Raw genomic sequence first — 18,135 nt, forward strand, 5'->3', positions numbered from 1 at the left:
ATTTCGAAAAGTGATCAAATGCTTACTCTGGCTTTCTCCGGAAGGCAAGTAAAGCTGGGAAGATCATGTCGTAGATTTCGGGCAGGTTATGGAATCTGACCCAGATAAAAGACTCCAGGTAAAATTTGTCTACAATTTCTCGCCCACATTGAATTTTGACGTTGAATAATCTCTGTATTTGAAAGTGTCATCTACAGTAGATATAGACCTACAATTGCCTCGTGCTTTCTTTCATTTTATCCACGAAGGGGGTGCGCAGAAGTCCTTCTGAAATGCCATCTATCGTCCTTCCAAGTCTAGGCTACACGCCTAACTTCGACACCATAACGTTACCTATGGCGTACCACGACAAGTATATCTACGAAAAACCTTGTTGTCCACCGCTGTGGAGTAATAGTTAACATGTCTGACCGTGAAACAAGCGGGCCCGGATTCAATTCCTAGTTGGGACAAACTGCCTGGTTGAAGTTCCCCCTCCGCTCAACATATTTAGAGCAAATGCTGGGTAACTTTCGGCGCTGGACCCTGGACTCATCTCGCTAGCATTATCACCTTTATCTCACTCGGACACTATATATAACCATCGCAGTTGATAAAGTGTCGTAAAAGAAACCAATTAAAAAGCACCAAGGTAGTGATCATAGCCAAATACGTTACAAGACGTCCAACTCAATATATACGATTGAGAGACTTGTATTACATGCTAATGTTATTGCCAGTGAGGAACTATCACGTTATACAGCCCGATAGGTATATTGTAGGTGTCCATTATAGAGTATTGCACAACCTGTTACGAAAATTAGAAATTATATATGCCTGTTGAACGCCTGGCGCTGCAGTCAGTAGGCCTATGCAAAGCTTTTCCCTCTTGCGGAATGTTCAGTTTCGGTTTAACGAATATTGGAATTGTTTTTCACTCTTTGTGAACGAACGTCAAAAGCAGACCACATTGAGCCATGCAGGAGTTCCAAGAGTCTTTGCAAGGACGCGATTATCATCGTAAAGGCCTACCATTTAATTGATAATTCTTCTTCTCTCACTACAATCAATCAATCAATCAATCAATCATCCATCGATCCATTCATCCATCGACTCATTGATTGATTCATTCATTCATTCATTCATTCATTCATTCATTCATTCATTCATTCATTCATTCATTCATTTATTCATGCAGGTAATTACAGTTGGTATCGTCAAGAGCAAAACATATCTTCTTAAAAATGGTTTATTAATGAAATAATGCATCTGATTAGAGCAAATAGAGACAATAACAACTAACTTACTTCTTTAGAGGTAACTTATGCATTCTGAGTTTAAAATGTGAACATTACAATAGAATGTCTGTACTTCTTTTATCTCCCATTTAGTAAATAAGTCGCCCTCAGTAGCATAGTTGGTATAGCGCTGGCCTTCTAGGCTCGAGGTTGCGGGTTCGATCCCGGCCAAAGTCGATGACATTAAAGTGTGTTTAAATGCGACAGGTTCATATCAGTAGATTTACTGGCAAGTAAAAGAACTCCTGCGGGACAAAATTCCGGCACACCGGCAACGCTGATAGCCTGTAACCTCTGCAGTTGCGAGCGTCGTTAAATAAACCATAATTGTTTTAGTAAGTAATTGTAATTTACTCTATTCTTGCATTTCTTTACACACCAGATTTCATATTATGCATTACACTTATTTCCTTTGTTGTTACCGGTGTCATTTTGTTCATCTATATATTATGTTATGAAGATAAATGCAATAAAAAGTATGCAATCAATTGTAGGCCTAGAAAATTAATCAAATACTTATTTAAAATTACACATGATAAATTTCCTTCTATTGTTACACTGTTTGTGTACTCAGAAAATGTCAGTGTTCTATCTAGCCTGCAAAACATCAGGAGCAACAGGTTGAAATTCGAGCATTTTGTCGGATACTGTACCTTGATGGATGCGCTCTGATCGGTCGAATGGAAACCGGTTGTAAGCCCTATTTTGCAGTTCTCTAGTCCATTATACCAACATTATTATTACTATTATTATTATTATTATTATTATTATTATTATTATTATTATTATTGTTGTTGTTGTTGTTGTTTAGTCAACTGTCCAAAAACAGGTCTGAACCTCACAAGTGATATCAACAAGGCACCACTTACGAGGCAACTAGGCCAGGAGCTAATGGGCAGGTTGGCCAGTCCTTTCCCCCTCCATTGCATACATCGCCGACTAGCTACAAATGCACTAGTCAGACTTCATATGCATACTTCTTCCTCTGATACTTATCGTCAAGTGAAATGTACCGCCTGATAATAGATTTACATATCAGCCAGAACCTCAATCAGAGGATTATTATTATTAATATTATTATTATTATTATTATTATTATTATTATTATTATTATTATTATTAGGACAAATCGCAATATAGCGAACGTAAAAGCTTCGCCCACGACCCCTTCCACTTTTCCCCTACTAGCTCACCAGACAATCTACGTGATAGGCGAGTATTGTGTTGAATGCACATTTCATGTGGGTGGGGATAACTTTCCTTACTGGCGTTCGCTATATTGCGATTTATCATATTATTATTATTATTATTATTATTATTATTATTATTATTAGGCTTGCTACCCAAAGGTGAAACGCTCAAAGATTTATCAGTTTAAATGAATCGTTTAACCACAATACGCCTACCACATATTGTTTTGGTTCAACATACAGGTCTGTCTATGCATGTGAATGTAATGGGTGAACATTAAACTGAAAACTATTCAATTCAATTTATTAGGCCATTAAACATAGGCCTACAAGTAATAGGCTTCGTCAATACAAATCTTACGTAGGATACTTTAAAAACTAGGCTATTATAAAATGTAACAAGTATAAATATAGGCCTAAACTATTTTTTTAATTAAAAAATTAAAAATAGTGTTTAGAAACTCCCCAACAGAGTAAAAAGGATTTTTACATAATCAATTATAAAATCTTGTTTTAAAACTTTTGAAGATTAATTGTAATATTGACCGAAAAGCTTAATATAGCTTATAGGCTAAGTTCATCCCTATAACAGAAAAGAAGTTCCCTCTGCCACCCTATCTATTCACATCAAAAGCCTATGTCTTTAATATTCAAACAAAACAGGATCGTCAACATCTAATCACTGACCAGCTGAACAGAAATACTTTGTCTGAGTCTAAAATTCTAAATCGACTATACAAAGATTCATTTTATCTTCTATTTCAATAATAACATAAATATTATGAAGCTGGCAAATACCTAGTAGGCATTCATAATAGTCTGCCTGTATGAAATTGTCAGATTGGCAATAAGCACTTACGCCTAACAAGTTTTTCCCATAGCCTACTTCCCATCGGAACACTGCTAGTAACACTACGACCCCAATGCGGCAAACTGACGAACTTCCATGTTAATACACCTTACATCATATTAAGAGTTAAACCTCTCTGATAGTAATCTTAATCATATAAGCCAAAATTGTGACCTGGATTCCCAACAAGGAAAGTCAATCCCTAACAGTTCGTCTAAAGGTTCGTCAATTTATTTAATTTAACAAAGTACGTAAACGTGGAAGTTTTTACATCCTTTACCAGCTCTGATCATAATTTCATATTTATGATTTAGTTAGCTTAAACTAGGTCAGCAATTTGTGAAATACCTGTGACACAGGGTCAGTACGATATTTGGACTCAATATCTGACAATAAAAAGAAGACATTACTATATCAATGAAGAAATAACCGTGCTCTGAAAGGGATTCGAACTCTTGACTGTGAATTACGCTCACTTTCAAAGTAATTTCCTCTTAATGGCGAACAACACTAGTCTATGGGTGGCTTTGTTTTTATCTAAGTTAATAATCGTAATACTTTTATTAAAAAGCAGTTGAAAAGTGCATCTCATAATTTAATAGTAGGGTACACATTACGTCATACGTTCTCCTAAAGAAAATTGTTGTAAATTTTTATTTTGCGTAAAAAAAAAAAAAAGTCGGTGGATGCTGTGCAGAGTGGATCGGCCGCTTTTTAGGCGTAATCATGCTTCTCCATGGATGATTAGCATTTTGAAATGAAAGCATTTTTCTGTAAGTTATGTGTTTGCATCTTCGTATAGCTAGAAAGGCAGTTAGTACATACAAATTGATGTTTTATGATGAAGCACTTGCTCTTTTCTTTTTAGATCTGCGTTTATTTTAGTCTGAAAAATTCCGCCTAGGTGTGTGACTGAGCAGATTAACTTAGCGGCAATAGAAAGACAATCTCACGCCTTTAAGCCAGTCTTCGCCTGTATTTCACTAATAGCAAAACGTTCGATTTAAGTAACAAGGGATTCACCTATTAAAAATTATGGTTGATTGGCTAAGTTAGGTTCAAATTTGAAAGGCATTATAAGGGCCGATAAGCTGATACATTAACAATAGAAGTTTTATCAGGAACCGTCAGTGCTTATCTATTTAACAAATTTATTAGTTTACAATAATTTGTTACATTTATTTAGTTTTAAACGTTTTCGGCTTAATTAAGTCATCCTCAGAAAAGTCTATGCCTATGTACCACCTTCCTGTACATAGGCATAGACTTTTCTGAGGATGACTTAATTAAGCCGAAAACGTTTAAAACTAAATAAATGTAGCAAATTATTGTAAACTAATAAATTTGTTAAATAGATAAGCACTGACGGTTCCTGATAAAACTTCTATTGTTAAGTTTGGTTCGTTCTCTCAATAGTTTAGTGCGGCTGATTCAGTTTGTTCGATTGATTAGTTTAATCGATTAATTTGGTTCGATTTGTTCCATTGTTTCGATTGTTGCAGTTGGTTCCATTGATTCGGTCGGTTCGATTGGTTAGGTTGATTTGATTGATTAGCTTTGAATCGATTAATTCATTCGGTTTACTTGGTTAGATTTGTTTAATTCTTTGGATTGTTTGTGTCGCTTCTATTGATTTGATTGTTTAGGCTTGGTTCAGATAGTTTAACTGGTTCAGTTGATTCGATTTGTTCAATTGTTTCGATAGATTCGGTTCATTAGTTTTGGTTCGGTTAGTTTAATTGGTTGAGTTGGTTTCCTGTGTTAAATTGTTTCGTTTATTTCAGTTGGTTCAGTACAATGATCTGTTCGATTTATTTGGTTGGTTTCTTTGATTAGCCTACGTTTGATTCAATTGGTTTAACCAGTAAAGTTTTATCTTTCTTGAATTGTTAACATTGGTTCAATTGATTACGTAGATTCGATAGATTCGGTTCATTTGGTTGATTATATTGGATTCAGTTGGTTTAACTGTTAGCTATAGTTTTTTAGATATGTTGAGTTGTTTCGTTCATTTCAGTTGGTTCTGTTGATTCTGTCGATTCGATAGACTACATTTGCTTGGTTCGGTTAGTTTAATTGGTTCAATTAGTTCTATTTGTTCAACTGTTTAGACAGTTTCAAATGATTCAATTCATTCGGTCTGTTCGACTGATTTGAATGTTTGACTGATTAAGTTGAATTCGATTGGCTTACCCGGTAGAGTTAATTCGATTTGTTTAATTGTTATGATCGGTTTATTTTGTTTGATTGATTCGGCCAGTCTCATAGATTTGGTTTGTTTGTTTTATTGGTTTTTGCTGTATTGGTGCAGTTGGTTTATTTGTTGATCCATTTGGCTTACTACTTGGTGAGTTGGTTCAACTGTTTCAGCTTGGTTTCATTGATTCATTTGACTTGATTAGTTTGGTTCAGGTGGTTCGGTCTGTAACCTATGTCTGTTCAGTTCCTTTGATTGGATCAGTTGGTTTGATGGATTCGATTGATTTGATTAGATGTGGATCAAATAGTCTCATAGATTCGGTGATAGATTTGGTTCGAATGGCTCAAATATTGATTCAGTTGGTTCAGTTGTATCGATTTTATTTACTTATTTAACTTGGTTCAGTTGGTTCGAATAATTTTGTTTAAATTTATCTGATTTATTTCGAATAGCTTGATTGTTCCACTTGCTTAGATTGGTTATAAAATATGTCCGGTCAGCATATCGTGCCTAAGATCGCAGGTTCGCGTCCAGGCCACTGCAGTCAATTGAGCCTGTGGTAAAGGTTGGGGAGGGCCCATGTAAAGCAATCGATGTAATGGTACGCATGGAAGCTGACGGGGTTTCAGTGGACTGCAGTTGAAATGATTTTGCTCCTTTTTAAAGAAAAAGAATAACATTACAAAAAAATATCGTTTTAATCAAGTGCAATGTGCTTAATGTTATATCAAATTAAAGAATAACAACGTATTGTATATATAACATACAATTTATAACATATTAGCTGTATCACGTCATGACCGTAATACTAGCTGGCTACTATAATGGACGCACGGCTCCTGAAGGTTAATCGTGCAACCTCCAGGAAGAAGGGATAAGATGAGTGAAATTTCTAAGGGTAGATTTTCAGCCTCGAGTGTATAACATATGACTCAGGTAGTTCTCTAACGGTCACAAGATATCACATACCATTAGAATTAGTAATATCTATATTATTTTCTTCTTCCTTAATACTGTACAATTTTTATTTCGTTTCCACAGAGTGTTTTTATCCTCAATTTATTTCTCCGTATCTTCTTCTTAAACCTATAGGCCTACAACTTCATTTCTCTTATTTGTTTTCCTTCCTCAAGCCTCTTTTCTCCACTCCCTTTTCCATTCTTCTCCTTCACATTTATCTTGTTCACCTTCCTCTTCTATATTTCCTTATCTATCTTCACCTCAGTCATCTCGTTCATCTCTCTAATTTTCTTTTCAATTATTTTTCCAATCTCCACTTCTTCTTCTTCTTCTTCTTCTTCTTCTTCTCCTCCTCCTCCTCCTTCTCCTCCTCACTTTTTCCTCTTTTGTCCTCGTCTTTAACTTTACGTTCATCCTCTTCTTTTGTCTCTCTTCATCATTTTTCTTGCTCACTTCTTTCGTCGAAGACTTAGATTTCTTAAGTCAGTTCAATCTGGAATTGTACACCGATGTTAGACACGAATTTTTTTGAGCTGATTGACAGTTTTTTTTATTTTTCCCATTAGCCTATATAGAATAAAATGATGAAGTATTTTGATGCTGAAATCAAAATAGATATTGACATTTTCACGGAAATGCATTTTAAGAATTTCTGATGCAGAAATATAGCTTTATATGCTGCATAGGATCATTATGTAGAACTAAATACGTGTGGGTGTGATCAACTTCAGACAGGTACATAACTTTACTATGCTGCATATCTTTATGTCGAACTACGTGTGACTGCGATCAACTTCCGACAGGTACATGACTTTACTATGCTGCATATCTTTATGTCGAACTACGTGTGACTGCGATCAACTTCCGACAGGTACGTGACTTTACTATGCTGCATATCTTTATGTCGAACTACGTGTGACTGCGATCAACTTCCGACAGGTACATGACTTAACTATGCTGCATATCTTTATGTCGAACTACGTGTGAATGCGATCAACTTCCGACAGGTACATGACTTTACTATGCTGCATATCTTTATGTCTAACTACGTGTGAATGCGATCAACTTCCGACAGGTACATGACTTTACTATGCTGCATATCTTTATGTCGAACTACGTGTGAATGCGATCAATTTTCGACAGGTGCATAGCTTTACTATGCTGCATATCTATATGTCGAACTACATGTGAATGCGATCAACTTCCGACAGGTACATGACTTTACTATGCTGCATATCTTTATGTCGAACTACGTGTGAATGCGATCAACTTCCGACAGGTACATGACTTTACTATGCTGCATATCTTTATGTCTAACTACGTGTGAATGCGATCAACTTTCGACAGGTGCATAGCTTTACTATGCTGCATATCTTTATGTCTAACTACGTGTGAATGCGATCAACTTCCGACAGGTACATGACTTTACTATGCTGCATATCTTTATGTCGAACTGCGTGTGAATGCGATCAATTTTCGACAGGTGCATAGCTTTACTATGCTGCATATCTATATGTCGAACTACATGTGAATGCGATCAACTTCCGACAGGTACATGACTTTACTATGCTGCATATCTTTATGTCGAACTACGTGTGAATGCGATCAACTTCCGACAGGTACATGACTTTACTATGCTGCATATCTTTATGTCGAACTACGTGTGAATGCGATCAACTTTCGACAGGTGCATAGCTTTACTATGCTGCATATCTTTATATCGAACTACGTGTGAATGCGATCAACTTCCGACAGGTGCATAGCTTTACTATGCTGCATATCTTTATGTCGAACTACGTGTGAATGCTATCAACTTTCGACAGGTGCATAGCTTCACTATCCTGCATACATTTATGTCGAACTACGTGTGAATGCGACCAACCTTCGACAGGTGCATAGCTTTACTATGCTGCATATCTATATGTCGAACTACATGTGAATGCGATCAACTTCCGACAGGTACATGACTTTACTATGCTGCATATCTTTATGTCGAACTACGTGTGAATGCTATCAACTTTCGACAGGTGCATAGCTTTACTATCCTGCATATATTTATGTCGAACTACGTGTGAATGCGATCAATTTTCGACAGATGCATAGCTTTACTATGCTGCATATCTATATGTCGAACTACATGTGAATGCGATCAACTTCCGACAGGTACATGACTTTACTATGCTGCATATCTTTATGTCGAACTACGTGTGAATGCGATCAACTTCCGACAGGTACATGACTTTACTATGCTGCATATCTTTATGTCGAATTACGTGTGAATGCGATCAACTTTCGACAGGTGCATAGCTTTACTATGCTGCATATCTTTATGTCGAACTACGTGTGAATGCGATCAACTTCCGACAGGTGCATAGCTTTACTATGCTGCATATCTTTATGTCGAACTACGTGTGAATGCTATCAACTTTCGACAGGTGCATAGCTTTACTATCCTGCATATATTTATGTCGAACTACGTGTGAATGCGATCAACCTTCGACAGGTGCATAGCTTTACTATGCTGCATATCTTTAGGCTACGTAGAACTACGTTTGGGTGCGATCAACTTTCGACAGGTACATAGCTTTACCACAGTTTAGACTGTGGCCTACGGCTTTACTATGCTGCATATCTTTAGGCTACGTAGAACTACGTTTGGGTGCGATCAACTTTCGACAGGTACATAGCTTTACTATGCTGCATATCTTTATGTCGAACTACGTGTGAATGCGATCAACTTCCGACAGGTGCATAGCTTTACTATGCTGCATATCTTTATGTCGAACTACGTGTGAATGCGATCAACTTTCGACAGGTACATAGCTTTACCACAGTTTAGACTGTGGCCTACGGCTTTACTATGCTGCATATCTTTAGGCTACGTAGAACTACGTTTGGGTGCGATCAACTTTCGACAGGTACATAGCTTTACCACAGTTTAGACTGTGGCTTACGGCTTTACTATGCTGCATATCTTTAGGCTACGTAGAACTACGTTTGGGTGCGATCAACTTTCGACAGGTACATAGCTTTACCACAGTTTAGACTATGGCTTACGGCTTTACTATGCTGCATATCTTTAGGCTACGTAGAACTACGTTTAGGTGCGATCAGCTTTCGATAGGTGCATAGCTTTACCACAATTTAGACTGTGGCTTACGGCTTTACTATGCTGCATATCTTTAGGCTACGTAGAACTACGTTTGGGTGCGATCAACTTTCGACAGGTACATAGCTTTACCACAGTTTAGACTGTGGCTTACGGCTTTACTATGCTGCATATCTTTAGGCTACGTAGAACTACGTTTGGGTGCGATCAACTTTCGACAGGTACATAGCTTTACCACAGTTTAGACTATGGCTTACGGCTTTACTATGCTGCATATCTTTAGGCTACGTAGAACTACGTTTAGGTGCGATCAGCTTTCGATAGGTGCATAGCTTTACCACAATTTAGACTGTGGCTTACGGCTTTACTATGCTGCATATCTTTAGGCTACGTAGAACTACGTTTGGGTGCGATCAACTTTCGACAGGTACATAGCTTTACCACAGTTTAGACTGTGGCTTACGGCTTTACTATGCTGCATATCTTTAGGCTACGTAGAACTACGTTTGGGTGCGATCAACTTTCGACAGGTACATAGCTTTACCACAGTTTAGACTATGGCTTACGGCTTTACTATGCTGCATATCTTTAGGCTACGTAGAACTACGTTTAGGTGCGATCAGCTTTCGATAGGTGCATAGCTTTACCACAATTTAGACTGTGGCCTACGGCTTTACTATGCTGCATATCTTTAGGCTACGTAGAACTACGTTTGGGTGCGATCAACTTTCGACAGGTACATAGCTTTACCACAGTTTAGACTGTGGCTTACGGCTTTACTATGCTGCATATCTTTAGGCTACGTAGAACTACGTTTGGGTGCGATCAACTTTCGACAGGTACATAGCTTTACCACAGTTTAGACTATGGCTTACGGCTTTACTATGCTGCATATCTTTAGGCTACGTAGAACTACGTTTAGGTGCGATCAGCTTTCGATAGGTGCATAGCTTTACCACAATTTAGACTGTGGCCTACGGCTTTACTATGCTGCATATCTTTAGGCTACGTAGAACTACGTTTGGGTGCGATCAACTTTCGACAGGTACATAGCTTTACCACAGTTTAGACTGTGGCTTACGGCTTTACTATGCTGCATATCTTTAGGCTACGTAGAACTACGTTTGGGTGCGATCAACTTTCGACAGGTACATAGCTTTACCACAGTTTAGACTGTGGCTTACGGCTTTACTATGCTGCATATCTTTAGGCTACGTAGAACTACGTTTGGGTGCGATCAACTTTCGATAGGTGCATAGCTGTACTATTCTGTACAAGACGAACAAGGGGAAGAGAGAGAGAGAAAGGGACAACAAGGACAAGGAAAAGAAGGGAACGACAAGGAGAACAAGAATGATACAAGCAGTAGCGCTGAGAAGTTGCATTTTTCTGTGACTATTACTCCTCCATAGGCCACCTTGCGGAGAGAAAGATGTAGTTCTACGTCAAAAGTGGTTTTGACAGTGACATCTGTGTTTATTAAAGATTTGTCCTAAACAATTGAACCCAATGTGGTATTGATCTTAGAATAGCCTATAAACGTCGATTCAGTATTCGCAGAAAAATCTTCGCCGAGTGCGATATCAGGCTGATAGTCCTGAACTCGTTACATTTCTTTGCATTATTTTTTTCCGGTATTGGAATCAACACTGGCTCCGTGAAATCTTCAGGCCAGTCGCCTTGCTCATATATTTCGTTGCATAATGATAGAATTGTCTTTTATCTTCACCCAAGCATTCCACTGATTCAATGGGAATTCCATCAACTTCTTTTGCTTTGCCATTCTTCATTTCCCTAAGCACTAATTCAACTTCTTCCCTTAAAATAAAAAATTATTTTTCGTCTTATGATACGGCTACTTCGTCTGCCAAGTCAGCTGGACGATTTCCTGTCTCATATAACTCTTCTGGTCTACATATTTCGTCCATCTGTTCAGTATTCCTGGTATGTCTGTTATTTCATTTCCGAGTTCGTCCTCTATCAACCACATGGATTTGTTTTTCTTATTTGTAAAGTCCAAACATTTTACTTCGCGGTAAAATCATATCTTCCTTTTCTCTATACATCCTCTATTTCTTTAGATTTCTCTTTCATCCAGTCTTCTTTCGCCTTATCAGTTTCTCTTCTTAGTTCGTTGTTAAGTTTCCTGTAGTTTTTCCTACCTTCTTCAGTGTTGATGTTTTTTTTTTTCATTTTCTCCTTTTCTCCATCTTCTCCAACATTTTTCCTGTGACTGAAGGTATCTTAATTCTCCCACCTTCTGTGTATCATATTGTTTCTATTATTTTTAAAAACTCTAATTTTAGAAAAGCTGAACTAAAGGTTTTGAAATGTAAAAGAAACTATTTTTGAAAGAAATCTGAATAGCCTATATAGCCCACAGTCGGCCTACCAATTCATTCTTAACTCCCACGATGTTTTCCATAACAATATTCACGTAGCTTTATAGGCATATTACAAAAGCACAGTATAAGCCTATATGGTACAGACATGGACAAATTATTAGACTAAACGTTTTCTTGGAAACATAATATAATTCGTCATATCAACTATCAGTATAATTCACAGAGTCTCTATTGTTGTAAATATGATTCTTTACATCTTCTGGTATATTTTTCCAATGGTTAAGTATATTTTTTCTGGCTATGTTGGTACTACTGGTGTTTTAATTATATACTGCAGAAGATATTCTCCCATGGCCTGCAAGAAGACCGGACATGAACGAAATTGAAAATCTGTGATCTATACTGAAGAAGAAAGTGAACAAAAAGAGGCTTACAACAAAACATGAACTCATTTAAGCACTGTCTGATATCTGACTAAATGATGCTGATATTCAAAGAAAGTGTCAAACTTTGGTTTCCAGCATCAACGTGTTAATAAAGAATAAGGGAATGTTCATTATATCTGTGCAAAATGCATTTTTTTTTCATTATTTCTACCGATAAATACAGCTTCGTTGCACATATAATTAATTTAGTCTAATAATTTGCCCACGTCTGTATTAGTGCAATAAATAAGACCTGTCTTAACACCAGTGGACGTAGGCTATGTGAAAACGGCAATGACGAAAATGAGGAAATACTGTTTGGTAAGATTCCCATAGGTTTCGTTTATGATAATTTCACCGTTTACAATATTCAGTCTCCAATTTTTAAAAGAGGGAATGAATTTTGACTCAGAACACGAAAAACATATAGTGATAAAATGTGTAGGCTTATTAACTTAGCTTTATTCCACCCATTAAATTTCTTTAAGCATGACACAAATGACACATGGAGAAAATATGAAAAGAAAGAAACAGAAAAACAAACAAGGGGGAAAGAAACAAACAGAGAAAGACAGAAAGAAAAAAAGAAAGAAAGAGAAAAGGAAGGAAGTAAACAAAGGAAGAAAGAAACATACAGAGAAAGAAAGAGAAAAGAAAAAAAGGAACAAAGAAAGAAACAGATAAAGAAATAAGCAAACAAAAAGGAAGAAACAAAAAAACTGAGAGACAAAGAAATAAAAAATAAAAAAATGGAAAAAAGAAAGAAAGAAAGAGGTAAGAAAGGAGGGAAAAAATGGAAGGAGAGATAGAAAGAAGGAGGAAATAAGGAAAAAAAGAAGGAAGTACATAATCTCTCTTTCTTCCTCTGATAATACTCGAAGCCAGTGCTATTGATTTTCTAAGCATATACGCCAATCTCTGCAAAAATTGGCAGAGGAAGTTGGTACGAAATAGCTAAAGACAAGCAGTAAACACGAACAAGCAACGGCACGGATAGCTGCAGCACGCTGCCTCGTGGTGGAGATGTTGAACTCGTGGCCGCTTGGAGGGCCCTCGCAAGCCCCTCCTCGCGACTCGCACACCACAAACTCGTGGCCATGCCCACGAGGAGCCAAGAAGGATATTCTGTCCATTAAGGCGGTTACTTCATTAGCACTGTCTGTCCCTTTTACAAGACTCTACAAGTTTACACCCACTGGCTTAATCGCGCGACCGACTTTCAACAAGGGGACCGCGGTTCCACTCCTGGCAGTTATTATGAAATTATCGATATTGTAAAATCCGATATATTTATTTATTTATTTATTTATTTATTTATTTATTTATTTATTTATTTATTTATTTATTTATTTATTTATTTATTTATTTATTTATTTATTTATTTATTTAATTATTTATTTATTTATATTAATATACTATCCAAGAAGAATTAGCCAAAATTATGATAGCACAATAGTTAAAATAATAACACGACAGCAATAGTGAAAATGATAAAAACCAATAATATTTATGCTAATTATAGTAGCTATATTTTACAAATATAAACAAGAGCAAATTCTCTGCTGTACTAGTTGGCAGTTTTAATGGAACTGCAGTCACTGGAAATAAATTTAGATTTTCTGTTGAAGAAAAGTTTGTGAGCTCTCATACCTTTCATATAAATACGAAAGCTGACTCTGTTACGAAAGAATAACAGGTTATGTTATACTTTAGAGCAGTGGTCATCAGCACTCGCTGAAATGTGCAAAGGGTACGCGGTGCTGTACCGTGTGCTCTGTCGTGCAACAGGGAGAGATAGAGAGCATACCCGCTAGCAGCTACGGAGTGCACCCTAGTGCATTGCGTTTTCCGCGGGTAAGAGAGACTAGCCCCAGCGTGCTCTGTGCTGACGACCCCTGCTTTAGAGCCTTGAATAAAAATAGGGAATAAAGTTCTTGACGCCTGAAATATAATCTGTCACATCTAAAATAATCACAAGTTTTCTTATCATTGTTCCTGGAGTCACTGGACAGAAATCTACAAGATCATGGATATGAATTTTTGTTTTTCATACTTTCTAATTTAGCCGAGTCAGTTGTAACAGAATTCCAGACTGCAATGCACTTTTGAGTTTGAATCTCATTAATGTAAAGTAGATAGGCTGAAGTATTAGAAGCGAATCAGACGTGGAGAAAGAGAAAGTCACAACATTCTGATTGCATGAAATGTATGTAATCTGCGTCAATGTGAAAATAAAATTTAGGGCCTATTGTGGAAGAATAGGCTACTTCCACCTCTTTAACACAATCAGAAATCCTGATGAATATGGGTATGGTTATTTACGGGAGTCGTTGTACAAGTCCTCCGACATGGCATAGTACGATACAGCCTAATACTAAACAAAAATATAATTTAGTCTCAGGACTGAAATTACAGGAGAATGTAGAAAGTCACACAACGCAGAACTGCACGCATTGTATTCTTCACCTGACATAATTAGGGACATTAAATCCAAACGTTTGAGATGGGCAGGGCATGTTGCACGTATGGGCGAATCCAGAAATGGATATAGAGTGTTCGTTGGGAGACCGCAGGGAAAAAAACCTTTGGAGAGGCCGAGATATAGATGGGAGGATAATATTAAGATGGATTTGAGGGAGGTAGAATATGATGATATAGAGACTGGATTAATCTTGCACAGGCTAGGGACCGATGGCGGGCTTATGTGAGGGCGGCAATGAACCTCCGGGTTCCTTAAAAGCCATTTGTAAGTAAATAATTAAGTCAAGACTGAAATATAAGTAGAAAAAGGACCCAACAAATTTGGATGATAATATAATAGACTAACAACAGTAATAGTATTATTAGTCTGTTATTATTATTATTATTATTATTATTATTATTATTATTATTATTATTATTATTATTATTATTATTAGCTGAACGCATTGTATACTTCACCTGACATAATTAGGACCATAAAATCCAGACGTTTGAGATGGGCAGGACATGTAGCACGTATGGGCGAATCCAGAAATGCATATAGAGTGTTAGTTGGGAGGCCGGAGGGAAAAAGACTTTGGGGAGGCCGAGACGTAGATGGGAAGATAATATTAAAATGGATTTAAGGGAGGTGGGATATGATGGTAGAGACTGGATTAATCTTATTATTATTATTATTATTAGTATTAGTATTATTATTATTATTATTATTAAATAATATTAGGTCTACCGGTCGTTTTGTCGGGTTTGAATCTGTGAATCTTGACTGTAATGATCAACATGGTAACCGTAAGCTACAGTGGACGACAATTTATAGGCTATAATAGCATAGCAACAAAGTTCGGAAAAGTTTTCAACTAATCAAGTACCGGTGAAGTGTGTTTCAAGTGTTCACCATGTCCAAGGACTTCTGCTGTTTAGAATACATAGCTAGTGTAAGAGCATGGTCCTCTTATACGAGTAATTCTGTGACTTTGTTACAAACTTTCAGGAATTATGGATGAGATCACTACGAACAACATTCATATAGGAATAGGAAGCCGTGTGCGGAAACGTTTAGTATTTACAGAACGTGATGTAGACTATGTTGTCAGAATGATTTTTTTAAGCATAGGCCTACTGCCACCGGGTATATACCCACTGCAGTGTGAATAAATACATACTTACATACTGTTTTTAGTCCAAAAGTCATGATAAATCTTTGTTTGGGTGCAGGCACCATTATGTCGGATTCTGTGCGCCCCGTATGATAGGATCACATGAGCATGAAAGTACGCAGGATGGAAGAAGATGAAGGCGAAATGAACTCAGGGTCCTTCGCAGAAAGTTACCCAACATTTGCTCCTAACTGGTTGAAGGGAAAACCCCGAAGAAACCTTAACCATGCAACTTGTCCCAACTAGGATTCGATCTCGGGCCCGCTAGTTACGCAGTCAGATACGCTGACCACTACTCCAAAGCGATTGACCCATGGTAGGCCTAATAAACATTGTATTTTCTTAAATGTGGGCTTTGATGTTACCATGGTGATGTTTGTAGGCCTAACCATTACCAAGTTCATTCGAATAGGTAGACCTGCAATTTTTTATTTGTTTATTTTACGACCGGAAAAAACCTCAACCCACACAATTGCACACTTGTAGGATAATTTGTTCCAAACAGGATTTGAATCCGGGTTCGCTCGTTTAACGGTCAGACTTGTTAACCATTACTACATAGCGGTGAAATGTTAGACCTATAGAATATTGTTTACAGCCTACATTAAAATAGCCATCCGGAAAAAGAAATAAGGAAGAGACTAGTGAAGTGCTTTGTGTGGAGTATAGCAGTATATGGAGCAGAAGCATGGACATTACGACGAAGTGAAGAGAAACGACTAGAAGCATTTGAAATATGGATGTGGAGAAGAATGGAGCGTGTGATGTGGAGAGACAAAACAATAAATAAAGCTAAGCTTATGTTGGAAAGAGTAAGTGAAGAAAGAATAATGCTGAAACTGATCAGGAAAAGAAAATAAATTGACTGCGGGACTGGCTAAGATGAAACTGCCTACTGCAAGGAATGATGAACGGGAAAAAAGTTCGAGAGAGCAAAATATGAGATGATAGGTAAGGTAATAGGCATATGGATTATAATGTGGAGAGGAAAAGAAAGGCAGAAAAGAAAGAAGATTGGAGAATGCTGGGTTTGCAGTGAAGGACCTACATTGGGCAGAAAATTCTTAATGAAATATATAGGCCTATTACATTATCTGCAAGCCGGAACATTGCGGGTACAATTCCCGATGGAGTCCTGAATTTTTCCATTGATCTACTCCTTCCAGCATTAATACGGCCCTGGGATCTACTCAGTCTCTAACAGAAATGAGTACCTTGGGGGGTAATATATATTATATTATATTATATTATATTATATTATATTATATTATATTATATTATATTATATTATATTATGTTATATTATATTATATTATATTATTATATTATATTATATTATATTATATTATATTATATTATATTATATTATATTATATTATATTATATATTATTATATTATATTGTATTGTATTATATTGCATTGCATTGCTTTATATTATATTAGGACTATATTATATTATATTATATTATATTATATTATATTATATTATATTATATTATATTATATTATATTATAGCAAACATTAGGGCCTCTAACATCATGGCTAATCGTTGGTCAGTACACGGACTTCTTTTTGGAGTTCGTGGTACCATCTCAAAATACACTTAAAACCTTTTAAAATCAAAGGGATTCACATTTTACAATGTTGAGAAAATCCTGAGAAAAATTCTAAGGGATCAATTCAAATTTTGCAGTTTCATCTCTATTTCAAGTAATATGATTCACTTTAATTTTCTTTTGAAATTTATTGTATGTAGACTATTTTTATTGTTTCATTGTAAACTTTTATGTATTTGTTTTCTGGATCCTTGTTGTCACCCTTATTGAAGATCAGATGGTTTTATTTTATAAATCCGATTTAAATATATTATATTATATTATATTATATTATATTATATTATATTATATTATATTATATTATATTATATTATATTATATTATATTATATTATATTATATTATATTATATTATATTATATTATGTTATATTATATTATATTATATTATATTTATTGTATTGTATTGTATCGTATTGTATTGTATTATATTGCATTGCATTTCATTGCTTTACTGTATATTAGGCCTATAATATACTAGTGGCTTGTGCAGCAAATGCTGCAAATTAAGTTCGTTAGACGTTC

This window comes from Periplaneta americana, chromosome 17 (assembly GCF_040183065.1).
Source record: "Periplaneta americana isolate PAMFEO1 chromosome 17, P.americana_PAMFEO1_priV1, whole genome shotgun sequence".
Lineage (NCBI taxonomy): Eukaryota > Metazoa > Arthropoda > Insecta > Blattodea > Blattidae > Periplaneta > Periplaneta americana.